Below are 27,282 nucleotides of genomic sequence, written 5' to 3' on the forward strand. Positions count from 1 at the left end.
AAACATAAACAACAAAAAGAGCGGGAAAAAATACAACCCAGAAAAAGGGAGAGGGAGAGGCTGGCTCTCTCTTTTTCTCTCTCTCTCTCTTTCTCTCTCTTTTTTGACCTTTCTTGTGCACCGTTCCCGGAGGTACTGCAATACCGGGTCGATGCGTGGAGTGGACGGAGCAAGCCCCGGTTCCATCTCCTGCTTCCAAAAATCAATTTAATATAGACGGGTCCCCCTATGGGGGACGTATCAGATATTAAACTGATAAGAACAGATTTTTTTTGTTTTTAAGTGTTTTATTATCAAAAAAACATTCAAGGTATACAATATACAATATATACAAAAACAATAATGTACAACACAATAAACAAAGTACGACAATACTATTTACCGTGTCTTGTTTTCTATGTCTTGTACATTTTTTTTCATTCTCTGTTATGTTTTTCTGTACATTAGTTTATTCAAATGTATTTACCAGGGTAATTTCCATTTTCTATTGTAATAACCCCATATTTTCTGGATTGCAATACTATATATATCATTTATTAGGCACATTAATCTTTTGCATGATGTCACTAATATACTTTCTTTGCATAACCAGCAGATTTCTTGCCGTCCAAAATGCGTCTTTAATACAGCACGCTACTTGCCAGGCACACTCAAAGTCGTCTTCTGCTACGGTGTTCTGCCATAGACCATACATCAGAAACACACTACAGATGTCATTTTGTGGTACAAATTTCAACAGTAGATCTTTCATAGTGAGCAACACTTGTTTTGCAAAAGTACATTCAATTAACAGATGTTCTACTGACTCCACACTTGTACAACCTGGTCTTGGGCATTTTATCACCGCACTTAACTCTCTCCTACGCATAAACTCTCTGATAGCTAGACAGTTATGCACTGCTATCCATGATACATCTTTATGTCTATTTGTCAGGTATCTAGCAGAGACATTTTTCCAGATTGTTTTACAGTTGTTTTCATGGAATTGACTCACCACCACCAGTTTATCATTGTCATTAATGTTAGGCACGATCTTTCTCTGTGTCCAGTCTTTTGTATCTATGGAACTTAAATTGTTAATGTTAATGAACTTTATAACTGCAGACAGATAAAACGGGGGGAACCAGCAGTATGGAGTATTCATGGGTAAGGTCACCCAGCCATATTTCCTCAAAGATGTAAATAAATAATATCTTAGAAACAAAAAACATTTTGACAGTTATACTGTGATGTCAAACAAATAGAGAGACAATTGCAGACATAAGTGCACCTCAGGATACTCACCAAGTCTGGGATCCTCTTTCCTCCATTCTCTGGTGATTTAAACATTATTGACTGTTTCAGTCTGTCCATTTTTGAGCCCCACACGAAATAGAAGACTATTTTATTGACTGTTCTTTTGCAGTCTCTCAGCAGTGGCCAAACCTGAGCAACATACAGCAGAACCGGCAATAAATCATTCTTAAGCACCAACGCTTTCCCCTCTAGTGTTAACACCCTTTTTGTCCATAAGCCAATTTTTTTTATTGATTTTAGTTAATCTTTCTAACCACATTTTAATAATTGCACCCTCTTTCCCAAACCAAATTCCTAATATTTTAATGAAATCGGTTTTCACTGAGAATGGGATAGAGAGTCTCCCAGACCAGGACCCAAAGTACATGGCTTTGCTTTTTTCAATGTTTATTTTGGCGCCGGCAGCTCGTCCAAACCATTCTGTCACTTGTAATAGTTTGACTGCTGACTGTGCATCATTGCAGAAAACCGTCACGTCATCCATATACAACGAGACCTTTACCTGTATGTTATTACTTCCCGGGATTACAATCCCCTGTATACGTTTATCTTTCCTGACATAGATTGCAAACAATTCAATTGTACAGATAAATAACAGTGCACACAGTGGGCATCCTTGACGGACTCCTGATTTTATATTGAAAGGTTCAGTTTGCCACCCATTTACTAAAACTGTACTATATATATCACTATATATTAAATGTACCCATTTACGAAACTGAGGGCCAAAACCCAACCGTTTCAAAACCTTAAACAGAAACACATGTGAAACCCGGTCATAAGCTTTTTCTTGGTCTAGATTTGACCAAGATTGCTCTTACATTGCGTTCTTTATATAGTTTATAGTATCTCTGACCAGACAAAGTAAATCTGAGATTCTCCGACCAGGTACTCCACATGATTGGTCTGGGTTGATGACCTCGGCCACCACTGTTTTCAGTCTATTTGCGAGTACTCTCGCCAAAATTTTGTAGTCTGCATTTAACAATGTTATAGGCCTCCAGTTCTTAATCTCTGCTTTATCTCCCTTATGTTTATAAATTAAGGTAATCACCCCTTTCCTAAAAGTATTAGACATTTTACCATCTCTATAGCACTCATTAAATACCTCCATCAGATCTGGACCGATTACCTCCCAGAGCTCCACATACAGCTCTGGAGTTTTATTTTTTTTAAATGCCCGAACGGCCTCTCCTAACTCTGTCAGAGTAAATGGTTTATCCATAAAATCCTGTGCTTGTTCACTCAGCGTGTCTGTGACTTTATTAAGGAACTGTTTCCCATATTCATCATCATATGTTTTCTCTGAATACAGAGTTTCATAAAAACAGTTAATACTCTCAAGTATCTCTTTTTGAAGTTTTCAACTCCCCTTTTAAGATCTTTTATTTCAGTGATATTTGATATATTGGAGTGTACTTTTTTGAAAAAAAAACTGCTACAAGTTTCGTCTTTTTCTAAAATCTCTACTTTTGATCTAAACTATTTTTTTTTCCTCTGCCAAGAAGTATTTTTTTAACTCTGCATTCGCTGCTTCGATCTCTCTCTTTACCTCCCACCCCGACTCCTGTAACAAAACCAGGGTTTGTAATTGTTCTTTATTTCTTTTAAATTCTTGTTTCTTTTTATTATTTATCTCTTTGCTTTTCCTCACAAAAAAGTCTTTAATTCTTTCTTTAATCTTTTCCCACCAATCTTTTAAGCCATCGAAACAACATTTTAATGACCTCCATTTAATATAATGCTCTTTTAGTTCTTTTATGATACTTTCTGTTATCAGGTTTACATTTAATTTCCAAATTCCCTGTCCCGCTACACAAGCAGTGGGGAGCTTGGCATTAAACCCTATCATTTTGTGGTCTGAACAGAAGACTGTCGACACACTATACTCTCGTGATTTAAATATAGGGGATACAAACAAATAGTCTATGCGAGATGCTAGACTGCCACTTGCATTAGACCAGGTAAAATCTTTCTTTCCAGACTCTTTTCCCACATCTATCAACCCTGCAGTTTTTGTCATTTTCAAGTGCTTTAGATGTTTTATCTAACCTTATATTCATGGACCCAATCCTACCACTAACCTCGATAATACAGTTAGTCTCCTGCCAGTATTATTGGTTTAGAACTGGCCAAGTAAAAGGGGATCACCGAAAAATGTTCCATTCGCTCATTTTTAAATGGGGAGGCATACACATTAACAAATCTAATGTTGTTACCTTTAAACAGACTGTCTACACATAGTACACGACCAGGGACCACTTCTGTTACTTCAGATATCTTAATACCATTACCTCTAAATAATATAGCAACTCCTGATGCTTTATTATCATTACCCCCTGACCAAGCTGACGGGCCTTGTGTCCACCATTTTGAATACGTAAGGTATGATTTTAAGTGTGGTATGCCACATTCTTGCAAAAAACAAACATTAAATTTTTGTGTGTCTAAAAAGGACAGTATAGAGATCATCCTAGTCATGTTCTTAATGCTCCTAACATTTAGAGTAACACATTGCAGATTATTCATTTGAACTAAATAAAATTTGGCAGTCCAGACAAACAAAACAAGGAAGAAACATAAAAGAGAGACCTCCTTATTCTTAGGTTCCATCTCCTTTTCATATCATCTTCTCTATGAATTATTCTACTGCAGCCTGAGTCTCAAATTCCACTGTAGAAGGTGCAGGGGTCCTTTGTCCCGCACAGTCTATTGTATCCTCTACAAAGTCTATTGATGACGTCTCCTCTGTTGATTCCTGAGTCTCTGTCATACCGGGTGAGTCAGGGACTATCAACTCTGCACTTTCCAATCTGTCTGCATTGGACTCCTCTGAGGAGGAGATGGCACCAAGAATATCTAACTGATTGGATATTTCTACTTGGAACTGCGTTAGTTCAGATTCTTTGGCCTTCCCCTTCTTTGTAATCCACTGTTGTTCTTCTTCTATGTCACCCCACTTGGTACCAGCAGGTAATGCTGGAAGGAATTCCCTCTCCGTAGCTGGTTGATTAAGTTCCATAAGTACTTCCGGGTCCTGTTCTGTTTTTTTCCTCTCTTCTTCTTCGATGGTCTCTAGTTCTGTTTCTGCTCTTCTTTTCACTCTCCTAGTTGTTGGTTCTTTCATGGAGGAAGTTGATGCTCTTTGTGAGGGGTCAGAGGTTGTCATAATCTTCTCAACAGTTGTATCTTTAGGGTTTTTGGTACCCAGGCTTTTCGATTCCAGCACCTTTCCCACTGTTAGGGCTCCTGCTTCCTCACTTCTGAGCCTTTGTTGAGAGCTCTCGATGTCGGGTGTATCCTGGCTGACCACTTTCCTTGACATGGTCGCCCCAGCATAACTTCCTGCACGTTCTGGACAGTTTCTAAAGATGTGTTCACTGTCTCCACACAAGTTGCATTCAACTTGGGCAACACATGCAGCTGTTGTATGCCCGCCTTTCTGGCATTTACGACAAAAATCTTTTTTGCATCCCTCTGCATTATGTCCCTCCTCTCCACATCTTCGACACCGTATTGGCTGTCCAGGGTAATATAGGTATCCTCTGTTTGATCCAATAGAAAAGGAGCCTGGAGGATGTATGACTCCCCCATAAGCCCCTTCTCTAGGTCTTAACCTTACTTTGTACATTCTTTTTCCAGTCCAAAAACCCAAAGAGTCTTTTATTTTAGTCCCACTATGTAGCACATCACAGAATTTTTTTAAGAATGTTAAAATATCTTCATCCACTACAAAGGGGTTATACATATGGACAGTTAGAGGTCTGATTTCTCTGACAAAAAGAGGTTCAATGTAGAAGTCTGAAAAGGGAGGTTCATTTCTTACCTTTCTACATCTTTCCCAGGCAGTCGAGCAGCATCTTGATGATGAAAAGGTTATGTCAAAGATTCCCTTGTTGCTGAAATCCTGGAAACAGTAGACATCTGCTGTAGAGCATCCAATTCCCTCCAGTAAGACCTTCTTGGCAAACAGAATCCGGTCGATCCGTGGTTGAACTCCATCCTTTTCCTTTGTAACAAAGCGTATCGTGTCTAGCAGCCGCGCTCCAGGAGCCGACGTATTCCGGTTGGACGTCATCGCCTTCCCTACCAAGCACTGCGGTCAAGCCACATATACCTGATCTGGCCAAGAGGCCGAGAAGCGATGCCCACAATGGTTTTGACCAAACGCCCCGGGCGCGGCCGCCTGCTGGAGCTGCCGGGGTACTTGCTTCTTGGACTGAGGGGTAAAATGGGAAAGAAAAAAAAGGTGCCAGGCTCTAATTATTAACATGGCCGCCGCTGCTGTGCTCGTTCTGCTTTTAAACCCATGTCGAGCCCCACCCCGAGGGGCAGGGCTAGCCAAAAATTGATTTGATCTCATAAATGCTCCTCTCCACGGAAATCTTTAGTAAAATACTCTTATTGAGATTTTACCATTTTTTTCCATTTACACCCATTCATTTCATTCATTTTACATTTCTTTTAAAGATGACATTCATGCATACAGACATACATTTTGTTTTAAAAGCATTTAAAATACATTTAAAAACACCAAGCCAATCGTGCTTTGTACATGGTTAAAACAGACACAGATTAAAATCATGAAAAAAACCTGTGCTGCTTTAAAAGTGACTGGAAAAAAAGAACCATCTATAAAAAAAACCAGTGCTTGTGAGGGCCGGGGAGTGCTCTCTAAAAAAGTTCAAAAGTGAACATAAAACAGAACAATAAAACTATAGAACTAAAACAGGGACAGGGGAAAAGGGACAGTGTATAAAACAGGGAGTTAAAATTCTAAAATTTTAAAACACTTATAATGTAACTTTGAATAGTTAACATTAAAAATCTTTTAGCTACATAAACAAAACAAAACAAAATCAAATAATCCATTCAAAATAAATCAAATCAAAGTCCATCAAACTGAAACAAAAAGACTACATAAAACCAAGGCACCGTTCAAAAACGGTCATGCCAGCTAAAAAGGGCGGAATGCTGGCATGACAAAATAAATAAAAGGCTTAGCGGTGCCCCGTAGTCCCGCTCCTAGGAGCTAGCGGTTCCACTTTTTTCCTTCATTCCATCTTCACGTCCTGAAGTCTGGTGATCCTCCACTCCGCGCAGGCCTTGTCCTTCCCGAGGGTCCGGATGTCCAGAATTACAAAGTTCTTAATAAGAGTTTGTGCCCTTCTGGTCGTGGTGATAGTGTCCAGCTCCTGCTTGTGGTAGACACAGACGTTACGGCCCTCCCACAGGATCTGCTTGACAACATTGATGACACGCCAAACGCACTTAGCTGTGCTGGTAGCGATTCCGCCCGCAGGCCCATAGAGCACAGTCTCAGCGGTCATCTTGGCCGTGTCAGCAAACCTGTTTAGGAAGACAGAGACAGAGAGCCAGACACTGCCAGCCACATCACACTCCCAGAAGATATGGGCTGGTGTTTCTCTCTTGCGGCACTTTGCATAGGGGCATGTTTCTACTTGGGCTAGTCCCCTCCTGAACATGAATGCTCGAGTGGGGAGTGAACTGTGGACGGTGTTCCATGCTATATCCTTCTGGACATTACTGAGGCAGCTGTGAGACACATTCTCCCAGATTTTTTGGCTTTGGGTGAGGGAGAAAGCAACTACTTTTTCAATTTCCTGGGAACCGGCAAGATATTTAGTTACAGCCTTGTATTCCCAGGAGGCCAATTTTGCTTTATCTAAGCCCAATTTATATATAGTGTCCCTTAAGGTTCTATAATACAATGGCGGGTCCCAGGAGTACGGCACGGTGTTATCAATAGTGCAGAGGCCCAAGGCCCTGAGACAGGAGGCAAAATAAAAACGATTCATGTAACATACCTTCCTGTCCAGGGCCTGGATGTTCTTGATAGTTTGCGTGCGCCCCTGCACTCGGGTGAGCTGCACAACGTCCGGGACCCCCTTACCTCCCTTCTTGTCGGCTTTACTCAAGGTGGCTCGCTTTACCCTCTCCATCTTGCTGCCCCAGATAAAGCGGTGGATAATGCGGTCCACCACTTTTTTGGTGGTCCTGTCTGGGGGAAAGATTTTTCCTACATAAGAGAGAATGGGGAACAGTATAGACTTGGTTATTAATACTCTACCCGTCATTGTTAAGGATCTTGTGCTCCATCCGCCAATCTTTTTACGGACCTGGTTAATGGCCGCCGTCCAGCTCTGGGCCCCCGAGCTATTGTTCTCGAAAATGAGGCCCAGAATCTTGATTTTGTCCTTTGACAGGGTACATGTCCGACAGTTCCCTATCTACCTGCCAATTTTTAGACACGTAGACTTCGCTCTTGGACTTATTAATCACTGCCCCGGTCGCCGTGCAGTACTTCTCAAGGATATTACTAATCCGAGGTACCGACAATGTGTTGGTGCAAATGAGTGACACATCGTCCATATATGCTGTTGTTTTGACCTGGACCCCGTTGGATCCAGGCAGCTGGAAACCAGTTATATTGGTATCCCTACGAATTGCCTGCAGGAGGGGTTCAATGCACACGACATATAGCAGTGGGGATAGTGGGCAACCCTGTCTGACCCCTGACTGGATAGATATTTTACCAGTCAGGTGTCTGTTCACCAAGACTCGGGTACTAATGTTTGTATAGATAGTTTTAACCCACTCCCTAAGTCCAGGAGCGAATTTCATCTGGTCCATCACTTTGTACATATATTCATGGCTTACCCTATCGAACGCCTTCTCCTGGTCAAGGTTGAACAGGCAGAGGGGATGGTTCCGTTCTCTAGAATAAGCCAGAATGTCCCTTGTTAACATTAAAATATCAGTGATGGACCTCCCTGGGACACCACAAGCCTGGTCGGGGCCAATGACCAAAGGGAGGTGTACTTGTAGCCGGAGCATCAGAGCTTTGGCTAGTATCTTATAGTCCACGCAAAAGAGGCTGATTGGGCGCCAATTCCGTAGATCTTTAACTTCCCCTTTCTTATAAAGGAGAGTAATTACACTCTCCCGCATAGAAGGGCCCAACCGCTTCTCCCTGTAGACCGCTCTGTAGACCTCCGCTAAATGGACTTTTAGCGTGTCCCAAAAAAGATGGTAATACTCACCCGGGATGCCATCTGGACCTGGCGTCTTACCGGTGTTCATGGTCTTAACCGCCTGGGTGAGCTCCTCCAGCGTGAGTTCTGGGTCTTTCTCCTCCTCCTCCTCCTCGTCCCGCACTGAGTCAGGCTCCAAATGGCTCAGGAACCACACTATCAGGGTGTCATCTGTAGCTTTGATGTTATATAGGTCCCTATAGAAGTTCTCTACCACTTTTTTCACTCCCTCACTATCCTCTACTATCCTCCCACTGCTGTCGAGCATGGAGGACATCAAGTGCCGCTTCTCCCTCGTTTTCTGGAAGAAGCGGGTACACTTTTCGTCTTCCTCCATTTTTTGCACTTTTGCATTGTGCATGACCTTTCGTTGTTCCTCCCTACAAAGCACTGAACGATCTAGCTTGGTCTGGGCTATCTCGTCGCTTACAGGGAACCCCCGAAGCTGAAGCAGGCTCAGACGCTGGAGGGCAGCATTCAGGTGTTTATATTTGGCCCTCCTTTCTTTTGCTTTCCTCTTGCCTGCTGCTATGAAATAACCCTTAGTTCTGATTTTGACCATCTCCCACCACTCTATAGGGGAGTTGAATAGGTCACGCAAAGTGGTCCACTCAACAAGCCTGCTCTTATAGGCTGCAGCTATGGAGGGGTCGTCGAGTAAGGAGGTGTTTAATTTCCAGACCCCTGACCCCATCTGGGAGGTCTGAGGGACCTGCAATGTTACCTGCAGGAGCCTATGGTCAGAGAAGAAGACGGCCTGGGTGTCTACTGCCGTCTTCGTAAGGGAGCTGGTATGCAGGACGAGATCTATACGGGAGAAGGAGGTCCCAGATGAGCTCACCCAGGTAAAGGGAGGCACCAGGTCCTTACCTGCATCACACAGGGAGAAATCCGAAATTACGGAGGACAAAACTCTACTAGAGCGGTCATTGCGTGGCCTGCTCCGGTCTACGTCCCTTAGAGCACAATTGAAGTCACCTGACACGATGACGGGTACGTTCCCCAGCAGGAGTGGACGCAGCTGTGGAAAAAATTGAACTCTTTCGTTTTGGTTAGTGGGTGCGTAGACGTTGACCAGTCTGAGGGGAGTGTTGTTGTATGTCACATCCACGCTCAGAATTCTACCAGGTTCTACCTCCCTGCTGCTGCGGGAGGTAATAAATGGGTTTTGAAACAGGATACCTACTCCGTCGGCTCTGGCTATGTTGGAGCCCGACCAGAAGGAGTCCCCCAGGGTCCCTATAATCAGGGCTCGACGAAATACCACACTCCTGCAGAAAGATGATATCTGCTTTCAAGTTAGTTAGATAGTTTTAGTGCATCAAATCTTTTTTGTGTCTCCCCGATGCTCCTGACATTAACAGACACACATATCAGGGCCATCAGGGTAGCTAACAAGAAAAGGAGTCGCTGCGTCCACCCCACAGCGACTATGATTGGGAGGTCGGGACACTCTTCCTACTCTTAGCTCTACGCTTGCTTCGAGGGGGCTTGGGCTTATTTGCAACTCCCATCTCCCTTGAGAAGGTACTCACTGCTGCTTCGTCCAAGAAGGCACCGTCTTTGTATGCACAGTACGTGGAGTTGTTTGGGCTATTCAACTCCCCACAAGTTAAGTCTGGTGGAACTTGCTCAGGGCCCCTCGGAACGTGTGGGTCAGCTTTGTCCTGGGGGGGGTTATGACAGACAGCCTTCTTTGGCTGTTGCCGTCTGTTGAATTGGAGCTGTTAGCAGACTTCTGGCTTACCGCGTCCAGGGGTATTCCCATGTCCTCCAGTGCTGTATCTAGGAGGACCTCTAGGGGGCCCCTGGGTTTGCCCATACAAGGGAGGGGGTCAAGGATGCTTTGAAGGGAGGCCCTTCGCTTGAAGAGGGTCATTGCTACCGAGGCACTGCTGGTCAGGGAAGGTGTTGACCCCGACCTCTCCCTCGGTGCATTAGTGAACACCTCTTCTGCGAGGTGTGCTAGGGTTTGTGTTAATGACTGGGAAGGCTGGCTGGGGATGCCCTGGCTGGCTGCTACCTGCCCACTAGGCGGCAGTGTAGCCATCCCACTCGCCTCCGTCTCTGCCTGCGAGGGCAAGACTGGGGACTTTGTGTGGACATTAGCTGGTTTTGGATCTATGGGGGCCACCTGCAACTTGCTGTCTTTTGATCTTTATCTTCTATCTTTTCCCCCTCTCGTCTCTACCCTTTCTTTTCCCCACCCTCGGCTGGTTCTTCACTCCCTTCCCCTCCTTCTCACTCTCACTGTCGCTTTCGCTTTCCTCCCCCACGGACTCAATCCTTATGGCGTCATAACGAGAGCCGAAGGGGAGTGCTGGCGCTGAGAGGGCCCTACTCAGGAGTGGGGGCGCTGCTGGGTCCGGGCTCCCTCCCTTCCTCATGTTCTGTATCAGAGGAGCTGCTGGAGGAGCTAGTGGAGTAGCTGTTGTACTCTCTCTCTGGGCTGGGGGAAGGGGTCCTCGTAAAACGGGACATGTCTCGGGGGCGGGGGGGTGAGGGGGGTGCTGGTGATGGTGGTGCTGGAGTCTGGGTTTTGGGTGCTGTTGGTGGTGATGTGGACTGATCTTTGTTACTTGCTCCCTCTTCCTGCTCAGGCCTAGGCTTGTTGGTATTTGCCTTGCTGGCTCTGGCCATGTTGGCACATAGGAAGAGGGGCGGTCCTTAAACAGGTGCCCCTTCTTTCCACACAAATTGCACTGCCTCTCTTCTCTGCAGTGGCTGGTCTCGTGGGGGGCGCCGCAGTTCCTGCACTTGACTACAGTACATGCGGCCGCCAGGTGTCCTAATTCCCCACATTTCCTGCAGAGTTTTGGCATCCCATTATAGAATACCAGCCCTCTGTTGGGCCCTAACACTATGGAGTTTGGAATGTGGCGGACGCCTCCAGTGCCCGATGGATCAACATTGAGGCGTACCAGCCACTTTCTGGCTCCTGTCCAAACCCCATCTTCGTCACTAATTTTCCTCCCTTCTGATGACACCCTCCCATAGCGGTTAAGCCATGTTGTAATGTCATAGTCGCTAACAGCCTCATTGAAAAATTGGACAGTAACAACTTTAATTTCTCTGTCTGTCAGTGCATCCACACAAAATTCTTTGTATGGAGCGAGATATTTATTCTCCCCCCAAAAGGACCACATTTCTTGTAATTTTTGGGGGTTCCTAAAACTGACCTCAAACACTTCCTTAAGCCCTGGCAATTTCACCAAACAATTCAAGTCAGAAGGGGAAAAGCCCATACCCCTCTGAAGAATGGTCCGGCTGAACTCCAGTCTCGTCAGTCCTGGTTCCGTTTCCTCTTGCTGGTTTCATGTGAAGCGCACCGCATTGTGCCTCCTGGTCTCCTGGGTTGGCCGGAACGCCATCCTTCAGCTGGCTCCTCCGATTGGGGTGGGAGAAGCCTCTGGACGTCCGGGTTGTCTCTCTCTGCGGAAAAGAGACAACGTAAGCAGCAAATCTGGGCAGTTGAAGGAACTATTACTTTAGTCCCTGAGGAGATGGTTGCCTCGCAAGAGGGACCCCCTCCCCAGGTGAACGGTGTCCTTTCCTGGCAGAGTAGGGGACGCTGCTTGGCACCGAGACCACGCAGGAAGAATCGTAGCTGTGACGCCTCCTCGGGGTCCGGGGCCGCCTTCTGCTCCTCCCAGATGGCACCCTCTGCTGGGCGCCGGCTGCTCTCTCTGTCTGGATCTCGATCACGATCAAGGGCTGGGGATGAGGTCGTCTAGGTCATCAAAGGGTCCTCAAAGGTCGTCTGGATGGTAGGTCCTCCTTCTCTCGAACTCCAGGCACGTCTGCAAAAGCCGGAACCGCCTGAAAGAAAAAAACTGGAACCGCCTGAAAAAGAAAAACTGCTCTCAACAGTCAACAAAATCTTGAAAGACCCTTGGCCTGGATTGGGCAAGCCAAAACCAGACTGAGCATTAGTCTTCCAAAAAGTTGCCGAGCTGAAGAAAAGCCAGTCAAAAATAAAAAAAAAATGTCTGTTCCTCTTCCCTCGAACAAACCTCTCACAGACCCTCGGAGGGAGCGGGCAATGCCACTACCCTCCTAAGCCTTAGTCCTTAGAAAGATTTATTCGAACTGAAGAGAAGCCAGAGTGTGGCTTTACTGGCAGCCCAGCCCTTCCGGCTGGCCCAAAGGCCTTCTCCTCTACCCGGCGGCAAGGCCAAACAAAACAGGGAACTCTTCCCAAAACGCAAGTGCCGTTCGGTCCCGGCAAAGGGGCGCTTTGCTGCTGCTGCCTTGAAAGCGAGGGCTCCTTGCCCCACTAAACAGCTGTGTTTCTGCTTTACCGCTGCGCTCCTCCTCCCACGAGCGCAAGGCCTTCTGGGTACACTGGCCTGCTGCGTGAGTAGAGCAGGCTGTCCATCAGTTAGGCAGACCTGCCTGCCTGCCTGCCTGCCTGCCTGCCTGCCTTATTTGGAACAAACAAAAAAAAACCACAACAAAAAGAGCGGGAAAAAATACAACCCAGAAAAAGGGAGGGGGAGAGACTGGCTCTCTCTCTCGACCTTTCTTGTGCACCGTTCCCGGAGGTACTGCAATACCGGGTCGATGCGTGGAGTGGACGGAGCAAGCCCCGGTTCCATCTCCTGCTTCCAAAAATCAATTTAATATAGACGGGTCCCCCTATGGGGGACGTATCAGATATTAAAGTGATAAGAACAGATTTTTTTTTTTTATTATTAGAAAAATTCCACAAATTTATTATACAAACAATTTTCCAAATATATAGTCACATACATCAATAATTACAATGTAAACAAACCCTTCCACCTTTCTCTTGTTGAATTATACCCCCATTTCAACTCTACCCCTTATGTCACTACACACTCTTTCAATTATTACCTCCGCTTTTATGTCTGTTATTTTTAATCAGTTTATTTCTACTTTCCCATAATTCAAACTTAATTAAACTGAGAATTAACCATAACAGCCATTGTTGTTTTGTTTTTGTGGCACTCTTTACAAACCCTTTCAATATTACATCGTATGACAGCTTCGTTCCTGGTACCTCCTTGTCTATGATCACTCTGGTTTTATTCCATACTGTTGCTGCAAATGGACATTCCCAAAACACATGTTCCTGTGTTTCTTCCACAAAACATGTTCCCCTAGGACAAAAAGCATTTCTGGTCAGTTTATGTCTGAATAACACCTCCCTTACAGCCATCCTTTTATGAAGCATCATCCAATTTAAATCTTTTAGGTTATTATCTAGCCCCTTTGGCTGAATATTTCCCCAAGTCTCAGGGGCCACTGAACTGTATTCGTTATTATAAAATACTTTCACAGATTCTTTATACAGTTCTTTATGCTCTGTGCAGATCTCTACCTCTTTACAGACTGGATTCTGCTTCAGCCACTTCACCGCATGTTGATAATGTCCAGGTAATTGCTCCGCTCTTGGTCCCATGTTATTTATTTTAACAAAATGTCTCATTGTAAATGAAAACCACAATCTAACAAAACTGAAAATTGTTTAAATTCGCCTTGCAAAGCTTTACATAAATTTGCCACAAATAAAACAATCTAATTTCACAGGAATGTGAGGAACATCCCTCCCTCCTTTCTCCACAGCCTTATACATCTCCCCTCTCTTGATGTACTCATATTTCCCTCCCCACGTAAACTCAAAAATCATACGAATAACACTTCTCCTATATCTTGGAGGCAACGGATACACATACGCTAGGTACAACAGAGAAGGTAACACATCTGTTTTTAGAACCAACACCTTCCCCATATAGGTCAGTTTCCTTGCTTTCCACATATTTAACTTTTTATTCATTTTAACAATTTTGTCTGCCCAATTCTTTAAATCACTACCCCTTTGATAGAAATTAACCCCTAATATTTTAATCCCATCTGAAACTATGTTCAATCCCAAAAGTGTTTGCTTCCTGTTTTCCCAAGCTCCCAAGAACATGACATTTGTTTTACTCAAGTTTAACTTTGAACCCGATGCTAAAGAAAACAAGTCCATTAACTGAAATGCTCTCCTTATATCATTATCAGACTCTAAATATAAACTTGTGTCATCTGCATACTGTGCAATTTTTAATTCCACACCCCCACTCCCTGGAATAATTAACCCCTTTACCCCCTTATCTGCTCTCAGTGCTGCAGCGTAAGGTTCCATGAACAATACATAAAGTAAGGGGGATAGCGGACACCCCTGTCTCGCCCCCGACCTTTGTTTAATTAGCTTCCCCAAGTGCCCATTCACATTGACTCTACTCACTACATCTTTATACATTATTCCTAACCATTTGATTAAATGACACCCAAAACCTAACCTCTCCAAAATTCTAAATAAAAACTGGTGGTTGACCCTATCAAATGCCTTTTCTTGATCAAGGCTCACTAAAATTAATGGAATATTCCTGTCCTGTACCCACCAAATTACATCTCTAGTCAATTGCAAATTCCATTGCGCTGATCTTCCCACTACCCCACATGTCTGGTCTTTATGTACAATGAAACCCATCACCCCCCTTAACCTATTAGTTACTGTCTTTGCTAAAATTTTATAATCCACATTTAATAAGGTCACAGGCCTCCAGTTTTTCAAATCCTTAATGTCCCCCTTTTTATATAATAAAGAAATAATCCCTTCCTTCATTGATTTTGACAATTCTCCTCTGTCAAACACTTCCTTTATTACCTCTTTAAACACTGGACCAATAATGTCCCAGAAAGCCCAATAAAACTCCCTTGGCAGTCCATCTGACCCCGGCACTTTATTGTTTTTCATCTCATTTACAGCTGCTGTTAACTCGCTCAACTCAATAACCTTCTCCAATTCAATTTTACTCTCTTCTGGCACTCTAGATCCCAAATTATTTAAAAATGTATCTCCTGCTTTATCATCTATTTTCCTTTCTGAAAACAACTCCTCATAAAAATAACTTCCCTTCCATCTTTATCTCTTAATCATTCTTTTCTTTTGTTTCTCCCTCATAGGCTTGAAAAACTGATGACAACATTTTTCATTAGTCTCATAAAAGACTAGTTGGCTTCTAAACATGAATTTAGCAGCACTGTTACTATAAATCTTCTTTAACCTCTCCTTACAAAAACTATACTGCTCCCAATCCATATTCCCCATTATTATCCTTCACCCGCATCTCCTCCAACCTCTTTTGTAAACCCAATATATATCTTTTCTTTCCTCAAATGCTTTTGATTTACAATATCCCTGCGCAAACACCTTAACTTTTCGCTTCACATCCTCCCACCAATCAATCCAGGATTTGTAATAAGGTTTCAATTCCACCCACTCATTAAAATATAAAATAAATTGTTCCCTAAACTTTCTCTTCTAAAATTTTGCAATTCAATTTCCAATACCCGACACCAAATACTGTCCCGTCTAATATTACCCCTAAAGAAATCATATCATGATCTGAAAACCAAACAGGCAAAACAGAAAAATGTTCTAAAGTCAAATCATTGGTCACAAAGAAATAATCTATTCTACTCTTTGCACCCCTAGAATTTCTCCAGGTAAATCCTGGCTTTCCTTTATTTAACTTTTTAAAAGAATCTATTAAATTAAAATTAGACAAAATCAACCGTAAATCCTTGCAACTAAAATCTTCTGATTGAACTGCATCTAAACAGACATTAAAGTCTCCCCCCACTATTACATGCCTATTTGTCATTAATACATCCCCCAAACCCAAAAATAATTCTTTTCGCTCTTTCCTTGTTGGAGGAGCATATACATTAATTAATCTTAACTTTTGTTCCCTCCCATCCACGTCCGCTACTAGTACCCTCCCTGGCACCATAGAAAAAGAATCCTTCACTTCTAACCCTCTATCCTTAAACAAAATCCCCACCCCTGATGAGTGCACACCCCCCACACTCCATCTCGATTCCCCCTGATTCCAATTCCCTTGAAAACCCCTTTATGTCCCTGTGACAGGAATGGACGAATGGACGTCAGACCAGAAGGCGGCACAACAAAAACAAAAGGTACGGTGCAGTGGCGCGGGCGCCGTTTTATTTAAAGCAAACAAAAATAAAATAAATATTCAAACAAAAATAAACACTGTGCTCACCGAGCAAAACAAAAACAAATCACGAACACTAAATTAACAATCAATAATAAATAAACCATACAGGTCAGGCTGGGCAGTCGCTGTCACTGTTCCTGTATGTTATAATTGAATTTAGTTTCGTTTTCACCCGATCGCTCCGCTCTCGCTCTCGCTCTCGCCGCTCCTACAACACCCACCTCGAGCTAGAGAGCTGCAGGCTTTTTATAACAGGTGACCATCTCCCAATTAGCAACAAATTAAATCACCTAATTCGGGAGATGGCCACCTTCTGCACGAGTTTTAATTATGTTGTGGATGGGGCTACCCATCCACACTAAACAAAACAATCGGCTACACCGTCAAAATACAAACAATAAAACATACGGCGCTCGCCGACATAAATACAATAAATAAAAATAATACAAAATAAATACACTGCACAGGGGTGGAGGGGGAGACCCCGATCTAAAAATAAACAAAACAATGTACAGGGCTGCTCGCCCTGTTACAGTCCCCTTCATCTTTTAAATGTACTTCTTGCAAAAAACAAACTGAAAACTTAATATACTTGAAAGAATTTAACACAGATGCTCTTTTCTGATTATTCCTCAAGCCCCTAACATTAACTGAAATTAAATTAATTGAAGCCATTTATAATTTATATTATTAAAAATAAACCCTTTATTTAAGCTTGGCTTGTAGGTCCTACTCCTTCCTCTTGTATTGCAGGTAAAATAGGTAAAGCCAATGTAGTCTCATTAAATTGTTGAGCATTGTCCAGAAATTACTCAACATTAAAATCACTGCTTTGTAATCCTAAATCCGACCGACATGGGCTCGCTGGTGACAACAAAAAGCTTCTCAGTTCAGAACCTAACTCAGTCCCACTCTCTGTTGGTTTACTCCTCAGTTCTGTATCTGAATCTGGCAGATTCTGTAAGCCATCAAACCTGTTTCCATGCTCTATCCCCTCCCCTTCCTTTGCTTTCTTCCCTTTTGCTGGCTTTTGTTCAGCTGCCTTACTCTCATTCCCAGAATTTTTTTTTCCTTTTCCCACTTTTCTTGTCCACATCCATCCAGCCCTCCTCCTTGCTTGTTTCTTGGTTCAGCTCCACCTTTTCCTCTAGTATTTCCGTACTCGCCTCAATCTCCTCCCACTCAGCCTCTTGAACAGTTTGCCGAGCTTCCTCTTGGCCAGGCACTCTGCTTAACTCTGACTGAACCCCACTGCCACTTGAAATCACCTTATCCACAGCCACATTTTCCTCCTGTGCTTCGCTTACATCAGCGGGACCACCCCTTGGCTCTCCCCCATCTTGCTGCTCATTTTCTGGTTCCTTTTCTCGGTCCTCTCTAATCACCTCTGCAAAGGACCTTTTCTTCTGTGGGCATTGTCTAAAGAGATGCTCATCAGATCCACAAATATTACATTTTTTAACAAACGGACAGTCCTTTGTTTCATGGCCCAACTCCTCGCAGTTCCTACAACGAACTTGATTGCAATGCATTTCCGTGTGACCAAAGGACATGCATTTTCGGCAGTATAGCGGTTGGCCAGAATAAAACAAGTAGCCTCTGTTGGGCCCAATAGAAAAGTTTGCCGGAGGGTGCCTATACCCATCGAAACCCTTGGCGTCTTGCCTTAATAACGCTTTGAATTGTCTCTTGCCATTCCAGATTCCCAATAGATCTCTCTGATAAACTGCACTCACTAGTACATCGCAGTATTTCCCCAGAAAAGCTTCAATATCCCAGTCAGATGCATAAGGATTAAACATGTGGACTGTTATAACTCTGAAATTGCGATTCCATAATGATTCAGCAGCATCATCCTTCACAGGAGCTCTCATTGAGTACACTTTGTATCTATCCCAAAATGTCATAAAAAGATCTTTAGAGTCAAAAGTAACATCTACGAACCTTGCCGCTGAATTCATCTGGATACAAAAGAAATCCATAGCTTCGAATCCAAGGCTCGCCATCAAAATCTTCTCCACAAATTCAATTCTTCCTGGGAAATCCACTCCCATATCTCCTCTCCATCTCAACCGAACTGTGTTCCGTAGTCCAGCCCTTGAAGCCGACCGATTAGCAGATGTCTTGTCCATCCTCTCCTCCTCGTATCACTCTCTCGTATCACTCTCTGCGGTCATGCCACATGAAAACAATCTTAGCCAAAAGGCCGAGAAGCGATGCCCACAATGGTTTTGACCAAACGCCGGAGCTGCCGGGGTACTTGCTTCTTGGACTGAGGGGAAAAATGGGAAAAAGAAAAAAAAAAAAAGAAAGAAAAAATGGTGCCAGGCTCTAATTATTAACACGGCCACCGCTGCTGTGCTCGTTCTGCTTTTAAACCCATGTCGAGCCCCACCCCGAGGGGCAGAGCTAGCCAAAAATTGCATTGAACTCATAAATACTCCTCTCCACGGAAATCTTTAGTAAAATACTCTTTTTATTGAGATTTTACAATTTTTTTCCATTTACACCCATTCATTTCATTCATTTTACATTTCTTTTAAAGATGACATTCATGCATACAGACATACATTTTGTTTTAAAAGCATTTAAAATACATTTAAAAACACCAAGACAATCGTGCTTTGTACATGGTTAAAACAGACACAGATTAAAATCAACATGAAAAAAACCTGTGCTGCTTTAAAAAGTGACTGGGGAAAAAAAGAACCATCTATAAAAAAAACAGTGCTTGTGAGGGCCGGGGAGTGCTCTCTAAAAAAGTTCAAAAGTGAACATAAAACAGAACAATAAAACTATAGAACTAAAACAGGGACAGGGGAAAAGGGACAGTGTATAAAACAATGAGTTAAAATTCTAAAATTAAAACACTTAAAATGTAACTTTTAATAGTTAACATTAAAAATCTTTTAGATACATAAACAAAACAAAACAAAATCAAATAAACCATTCCAAATAAATCAAATAAAAATCCATAAAACAAACAAAAAGACTACATAAAACCAGGGCACCGTTCAAAAACGGTCATGCCAGCTAAAAAGGGCGGAATGCTGGCATGACAAAATAAATAAAAGGCTTAGCGGTGCCCTGTAGTCCCGCTCCTAGGAGCTAGCGGTTCCAGTTTTTTCCTTCATTCCATCTTCACGTCCTGAAGTCCGGTGATCCTCCACTCCGCGCAGGCCTTGTCCTTCCCGAGGGTCCGGATGTCCAGAATTACAAAGTCCTTGATAAGAGTTTGTGCCCTTCTGGTCGTGGTGATAGTGTCTAGCTCCTGCTTGTGATAGACACAGACGTTACGGCCCTCCCACAGGATCTGCTTGACAACATTGATGACACGCCAAACGCACTTAGCTGTGCTGGTTGCGATTCCTCCCGCAGGCCCATAGAGCACAGTCTCGGCGGTCATCTTGGCCGTGTCAGCAAACCTGTTTAGGAAGACAGAGACAGAGAGCCAGACCCTGCCAGCCACATCACACTCCCAGAAGATATGGGCTGGTGTTTCTCTCTTGCGGCACTTTGCATAGGGGCATGTTTCTACTTGGGCTAGTCCCCCTCCTGAACATGAACGCTCGAGTGGGGAGTGAACTGTGGACGGTGTTCCATGCTATATCCTTCTGGACATTACTGAGGCAGCTGTGAGACACCATTCTCCCAGATTTTTTGGTTTTGGGTGAGGAAGAAAGCAGCTACTTTTTCAATTTCCTGGGAACCGGCAAGATATTTAGTTACAACCTTGTATTCCCAGGAGGCCAATTTGGCTTCATCTAAGCCCAATTTATATATAGTGTCCCTTAAGGTTCTATAATACAATGGGGGGTCCCAGGAGTACGGCACGGTGTTATCAATAGTGCAGAGGCCCAAGGCCCTGAGACAGGTGGCAAAATACAAACGATTCATGTAACATACCTTCCTGTCCAGGGCCTGAATGTTCTTGATAGTTTGCGTGAGCCCCTGCACTCGGGTGAGCTGCACAACGTCCGGGACCCCCTTACCTCCCTTCTTGTCGGCTTTACTCAAGGTGGCTCGCTTTACCCTCTCCATCTTGCTGCCCCAGATAAAGCGGTGGATAATGCGGTCCACCACTTTTTTGGTGGTCCTGTCTGGGGGAAAGATGTTTCCTACATAAGAGAGAATGGGGAACAGTATAGACTTGGTTATTAATACTCTACCCGTCATTGTTAAGGATCTTGTGCTCCATCCGCCAATCTTTTTACGGACCTGGTTAATGGCCGCCGTCCAGCTCTGGGCCCCCGAGCTATTGTTCTCAAAAATGAGGCCCAGAATCTTGATTTTGTCCTTTTTGACAGGGTACATGTCCGACAGTTCCCTATCTACCTGCCAATTTTTAGACACGTAGACTTCGCTCTTGGACTTATTAATCACTGCCCCGGTCGCCGTGCAGTACTTCTCAAGGATATTACTAATCCGAGGTACCGACAATGTGTTGGTGCAAATGAGTGACACATCGTCCATATATGCTGTTGTTTTGACCTGGACCCCGTTGGATCCAGGCAGCTGGAAACCAGTTATATTGGTATCCCTACGAATTGCCTGCAGGAGGGGTTCAATGCACACGACATATAGCAGTGGGGATAGTGGGCAACCCTGTCTGACCCCTGACTGGATAGATATTTTACCAGTCAGGTGTCTGTTCACCAAGACTCGGGTACTAATGTTTGTATAGATAGTTTTAACCCACTCCCTAAGTCCAGGAGCGAATTTCATCTGGTCCATCACTTTGTACATATATTCATGGCTTACCCTATCGAACGCCTTCTCCTGGTCAAGGTTGAACAGGCAGAGGGGATGGTTCCGTTCTCTAGAATAAGCCAGAATGTCCCTTGTTAACATTAAAATATTGGTGATGGACCACCCTGGGACACCACAAGCCTGGTCGGGGCCAATGACCAAAGGGAGGTGTACTTGTAACCGGAGCATCAGAGCTTTGGCTAGTATCTTGTAGTCCACGCAAAGGAGGCTGATTGGGCGCCAGTTCCGTAGATCTTTAACTTCCCCTTTCTTATGAAGTAGCGTAATTACACTCTCCCGCATAGAAGGGCCCAACCGCTTCTCCCTGTAGACCGCTCTGTAGACCTCTGCTAAATGGACTTTTAGCGTGTCCCAAAAAAGATGGTAATACTCACCCGGGATGCCATCTGGACCTGGCGTCTTACCGGTGTTCATGGTCTTAACCGCCTGGGTGAGCTCCTCCAGCGTGAGTTCTTGGTCTTTCTCCTCCTCCTCCTCCTCCTCGTCCCGTACTGAGTCAGGCTCCAAATGGCTCAGGAACCACACTATCAGGGTGTCATCTGTAGCTTTGATGTTATATAGGTCCCTATAGAAGTTCTCTACCACTTTTTTCACTCCCTCACTATCCTCTACTATCCTCCCCCTGCTGTCGAGCATGGAGGACATCAAGTGCCGCTTCTCCCTCGTCTTCCTCCATTTTTTGCACTTTTGCATTGTGCATGACCTTTCGTTGTTCCTCCCTACAAAGTACTGAAAGATCTAGCTTGGTCTGGGCTATCTCGTCGCTTACAGGGAACCCCCGAAGCTGAAGCAGGCTCAGACGCTGGAGGGCAGAATTCAGGTGTTTATATTTGGCCCTCCTTTCTTTTGCTTTCCTCTTGCCTGCTGCTATGAAATAACCCTTAGTTCTCATTTTGACCATCTCCCACCACTCTATAGGGGAGTTGAATAGGTCACGCAAAGTGGTCCACTCGACAAGCCTGCTCTTATAGGCTGCAGCTACGGAGGGGTCGTCGAGTAAGGAGGTGTTTAATTTCCAGACCCCTGACCCCATCTGGGAGGTCTGAGGGACCTGCAATGTTACCTGAAGGAGCCTATGGTCAGAGAAGAAGACGGCCTGGGTGTCTACTGCCGTCTTCGTAAGGGAGCTGGTATGCAGGACGAGATCTATACGGGAGAAGGAGGTCCCAGATGAGCTCACCCAGGTAAAGGGAGGCACCAGGTCCTTACCTGCATCACACAGGGAGAAATCAGATATTACGGAGGACAAAACTCTACTAGAGCGGTCGTTGCGTGGCCTGCTCCGGTCTACGTCCCTTAGAGCACAATTGAAGTCACCTGACACGATGACGGGTACTTTCCCCAGCAGGAGTGGACGCAGCTGTGGAAAAAATTGAACTCTTTTTCGTTTTGGTTAGTGGGTGCGTAGACAGTGACCAGTCTGAGGGGAGTGTTGTTGTATGTCACATCCACGCTCAGAATTCTACCAGGTTCTACCTCCCTGCTGCTGCGGGAGGTAATAAATGGGTTTTTAAACAGGATACCTACTCCGTCGGCTCTGGCTATGTTGGAGCCCGACCAGAAGGAGTCCCCCAGGGTCCCTATAATCAGGGCTCGACGAAATACCACACTCCTGCAGAAAGATGATATGTGCTTTCAAGTTAGTTAGATAGTTTTAGTACATCAAATCTTTTTTGTGTCTCCCCGATGCTCCTGACATTAACAGACACACATATCAGGGTAGCTAACAAGAAAAGGAGTCGCTGCGTCCACCCCATAGTGACTATGATTGGGAGGTCGGGACACTCTTCCTACTCTTAGCTCTACGCTTGCTTCGAGGGGGCTTGGGCTTATTTGCAACTCCCATCTCCCCTGAGAAGGTACTCACTGCTGCATCGTCCAAGAAGGCACCGTCTTTGTATGCACAGTACGTCGAGGAGTTTGGGCTATTTAACTCCCCACAAGGTAAGTCTGGTGGAACTTGCTCAGGGCCTCTCGGAACGTGTGGGTCCGCAGTAGAGATTCAAGGAAATGCATGCACATGGATTAGGGAGTGGTTAACATGTAGAAAACAGAAAGTACTGATTAGAGGATAAACTTCGAAATGGAGTGAGGTAACCAGTGGTGTACCACAGGGATCAGTATTAGGTCCTCTGCTATTCCTAATCTACATTAATGATTTAGACTCTGATATAGTAAGCAAACTCGTTAAATTTGCAGATGACACAAAAATAGGAGGAGTGGCAGACACTGTTGAAGCAGCAAAGGTCATTCAAAATGATCTAGACCGCATTCAAAATTGGGCAGACACATGGCAAATGAAATTTAACAGAGAAAAGTGTAAAGTATTGCATGCGGGCAATAAAAACGTTCATTATAAATATCATATGGGAGAGTGAAATTGAAGAAGGGAACTATGAAAAAGACCTAGGAGTTTATGTTGACTCAGAAATGTCTTCATCTAGACAATGTGGGGAAGCTATAAAAAAGGCTAACAAGATGCTTGGATATATTGTGAGAAGTGTTGAATTTAAATCAAGGGAAGTAATGTTAAAACTCTACAATGCATTAGTAAGACCTCACCTAGAATATTGTGTTCAGTTCTGGTCACCTCGTTACAAAAAGGATATTGCTGCTCTAGAAAGAGTGCAAAGAAGAGCAACCAGAATTATCCCGGGTTTAAAAGGCATGTCGTATGCAGACAGGCTAAAAGAATTGAATCTATTCAGTCTTGAACAAAGAAGACTACGCGGCGATCTGATTCAAACATTCAAAATCCTAAAAGGTATAGACAATGTCAACCCGGGGGACTTCTTTGACTTGAAAAAAGAAAAAAGGACCAGGGGTCATAAATGGAGATTAGGTAAAGGGGCATTCAGAACAGAAAATAGGAGGCACTTTTTTACACAGAGAATTGTGAGGGTCTGGAACCAACTCCCCAGTAATGTTGTTGAAGCTGACACCCTGGGATCCTTCAAGAAGCTGCTTGATGAGATTCTGGGATCAATAAGCTACTAACAACCAAACGAGCAAGATGGGCTGAATGGCCTCCTCTCGTTTGTAAACTTTCTTATGTTCTTATGTTCTTAATGACTGGGAAGGCTGGCTGGGGATGCCCTGGCTGGCTGCTACCTGCCCACTAGGTGGCAGTGTAGCCATCCCACTCGCCTCAGTCTCTGCCTGCGATGGCAAGACTGGGGACTTTGTGTGGACATTAGCTGGTTTTGGATCTATGGGGGCCACCTGCAACTTGCTGTCTTTGATCTTTATCTTCTTTCTTTTCCCCCCCTCGTCTCTACCCTTTCTTTTCCCCACCCTCGGCTGGTTCTTCACTCCCTTCCCCTCCTTCTCACTCTCACTTTCGCTTTCCTCCCCCACGGACTCAATCCTTATGGCGTCATAACGAGAGCCGAGGGGGAGTGCTGGCACTGAGAGGGCCCTACTCGGGGGGGGGGGGGGGCGCGCTGCTGGGTCCGGGCTCCCTCCCTGCCTCATGTTCTGTATCAGAGGAGCTGCTGGAGGAGCTAGTGGAGTAGCTGTTGTACTCTCTCTCTGGGCTGGGGGAAGGGGTCCTCGTAAAACGGGACATGTCTCGGGGGCGGGGGGGTGAGGGGGGTGCTGGTGATGGTGGTGCTGGAGTCTGGGTTTTGGGTGCTGTTGGTGGTGATGTGGACTGATCTTTGTTACTTGCTCCCTCTTCCTGCTCAGGCCTAGGCTTGTTGGTATTTGCCTTGCTTGCTCTGGCCATGTTGGCATAGGAAGAGGGGCAGTCCTTAAACAGGTGCCCCTTCTTTCCACACAAATTGCACTGCCTCTCTTCTCTGCAGTGGCTGGTCTCGTGGGGGGCGCCGCAGTTCCTGCACTTGACTACAGTACATGCGGCCGCCAGGTGTCCTAATTCCCCACATTTCCTGCAGAGTTTTGGCATCCCATTATAGAATACCAGCCCTCTGTTGGGCCCTAACACTATGGAGTTTGGAATGTGGCGGACGCCTCCAGTGCCCGATGGATCAACATTGAGGCGTACCAGCCACTTTCTGGCTCCTGTCCAAACCCCATCTTCGTCACTAATTTTCCTCCCTTCTGATGACACCCTTCCATAGCGGTTAAGCCATGTTGTAATGTCATAGTCGCTAACAGCCTCATTGAAAAATTGGACAGTAACAACTTTCATTTCTCTGTCTGTCAGTGCATCCACAAAAAATTCTTTGTATGGAGCGAGATATTTATTCTCCCCCCAAAAGGACCACATTTCTTGTAATTTTTGGGGGTTCCTAAAACTGACCTCAAACACTTCCTTAAGCCCTGGCAATTTCACCAAACAATTCAAGTCAGAAGGGGAAAAACCCATACCCCTCTGAAGAATGGTCCGGCTGAACTCCAGTCTCGTCAGTCCTGGTTCCGTTTCCTCTTGCTGGTTTCTTGTGAAGCGCACCGCATTGTGCCTCCTGGTCTCCTGGGTTGGCCGGAACGCCATCCTTCAGCTGGCTCCTCCGATTGGGGTGGGAGAAGCCTCTGGACGTCCGGGTTGTCTCTCTCTGCGGAAAAGAGACAACGTAAGCAGCAAATCTGGGCAGTTTAAAGAACTATTACTTTAGTCCCTGAGGAGATGGTCGCCTCGCAAGAGGGACCCCCTCCCCAGGTGAACGGTGTCCTTCCCTGGCGGAGTAGGGGGTGCTGCTTGGCACCGAATCCACGCAGGAAGAATCGTGGCTGTGACGCCTCCTCGGGGTCCGGGGCCGCCCTCTGCTCCTCCCAGATGGCGCCCTCTGCTGGGCGCCGGCTGCTCTCTCTGTCTGGATCTCGATCACGATCAAGGGCTGGGGATGAGGTCGTCTAGGTCATCAAAGGGTCTTCAAAGGTCGTCTGGATGATAGGTCCTCCTCCTCTCGAACTCCAGGAACGTCTGGAAAAGCCGGAACCGCCTGAAAGAAAAACTGCTCTCAACAGTCAACAAAATCTTGAAAGACCCTTGGCCTGGATTGGGCAAGCCAAAACCAAACTGAGCATTAGTCTTCCAAAAAGTTGCCGAGCTGAATAAAAGCCAGTCAAAAATAAAAAAAAAGTCTGTTCCTCTTCCCTCGAACAAACCTCTCACAGACCCTCGGAGGGAGCGGGCAATGCCACTACCCTCCTAAGCCTTAGTCCTTAGAAAGATTTATTTGAACTGAAGAGAAGCCAGAGTGTGGCTTTACTGGCAGCCCAGCCCTTCCGGCTGGCCCAAAACAGGGAACTCTTCCCAAAACGCAAGTGCCATTCGGTCCCGGCAAAGGGGCGCTTTGCTGCTGCTGCCTTGAAAGCGAGGGCTCCTTGCCCCACTAAACAGCTCCGTTTCTGCTTTACCGCTGCGCTCCTCCTCCCACGAGCGCAAGGCCTTCTGGGTACACTGGCCTGCTGCGTGAGTAGAGCAGGCTGTCCATCAGTTAGGCAGACCTGCCTGCCTGCCTGCCTGCCTGCCTTATTTGGAACAAACAAAAAAAAAGAAACAAAAAAAAACCACAACAAAAAGAGCGGGAAAAAATACAACCCAGAAAAAGGGAGAGGCTGGCTCTCTCTCTCTCTCTCTCTCTCGACCTCTCGACCTCTCTCGACCTTTCTTGTGCACCGTTCCCGGAGGTACTGCAATACCGGGTCGATGCGTGGAGTGGACGGAGCAAGCCCCGGTTCCATCTCCTGCTTCCAAAAATCAATTTAATATAGACGGGTCCCCCTATGGGGGACGTATCAGATATTAAACTGATAAGAACAGATTTTTTTTTGTTTTTATTTATTTTCCTTGGACAAAAATCATAAACATATAATCAAAAAAACTTAATACAATACACAGAAAAAAACAATATCATATTACAGCCAAGTCATAAAAACTTTCCAATAAAAACAAAGTCTGAAAGGACAATCAGTTTAAAACAACTTCCATTTGCACAAGACAGTGTATGCATCAAAAAACAACCCGCTTCACCCCCTATCATAAGACCATGAACCGGCATGAGTCCAAGTGGCAGGCAAACCCCAACAGGTGCTCCATCTCTCCCGGGCGATCTCTTCTCCTTCCCGCAGCGCATCCTGTATCTGGTACTCTCTGAGCCTGTGACAAGCCAAGATCTTCACCTCCCCCGAGGTCAGCACCTTTCCTTTAAAAACGAAAAGAT

At 45.0% G+C, this 27,282-nt stretch overlaps 3 non-coding genes across 3 annotated transcripts; all 3 read right to left on the bottom strand.

The window, feature by feature from the left end:
* Positions 1–110: 110 nt before the first annotated feature.
* On the bottom strand, positions 111–305 carry LOC117418660 (U2 spliceosomal RNA). Its single transcript, XR_004546848.3, has one exon. It is a non-coding gene; the product is annotated as a U2 spliceosomal RNA (small nuclear RNA).
* A 12,568-nt stretch (positions 306–12,873) lies between these two features.
* LOC117968089 (U2 spliceosomal RNA) lies at positions 12,874–13,068 on the bottom strand. The gene has a single exon (XR_009306984.1). It is a non-coding gene; the product is annotated as a U2 spliceosomal RNA (small nuclear RNA).
* A 13,659-nt stretch (positions 13,069–26,727) lies between these two features.
* LOC131697097 (U2 spliceosomal RNA) lies at positions 26,728–26,924 on the bottom strand. Its single transcript, XR_009306976.1, has one exon. It is a non-coding gene; the product is annotated as a U2 spliceosomal RNA (small nuclear RNA).
* Between the last annotated feature and the right edge of the window lie 358 nt (positions 26,925–27,282).

This window comes from Acipenser ruthenus, chromosome 13 (assembly GCF_902713425.1).
Source record: "Acipenser ruthenus chromosome 13, fAciRut3.2 maternal haplotype, whole genome shotgun sequence".
Lineage (NCBI taxonomy): Eukaryota > Metazoa > Chordata > Actinopteri > Acipenseriformes > Acipenseridae > Acipenser > Acipenser ruthenus.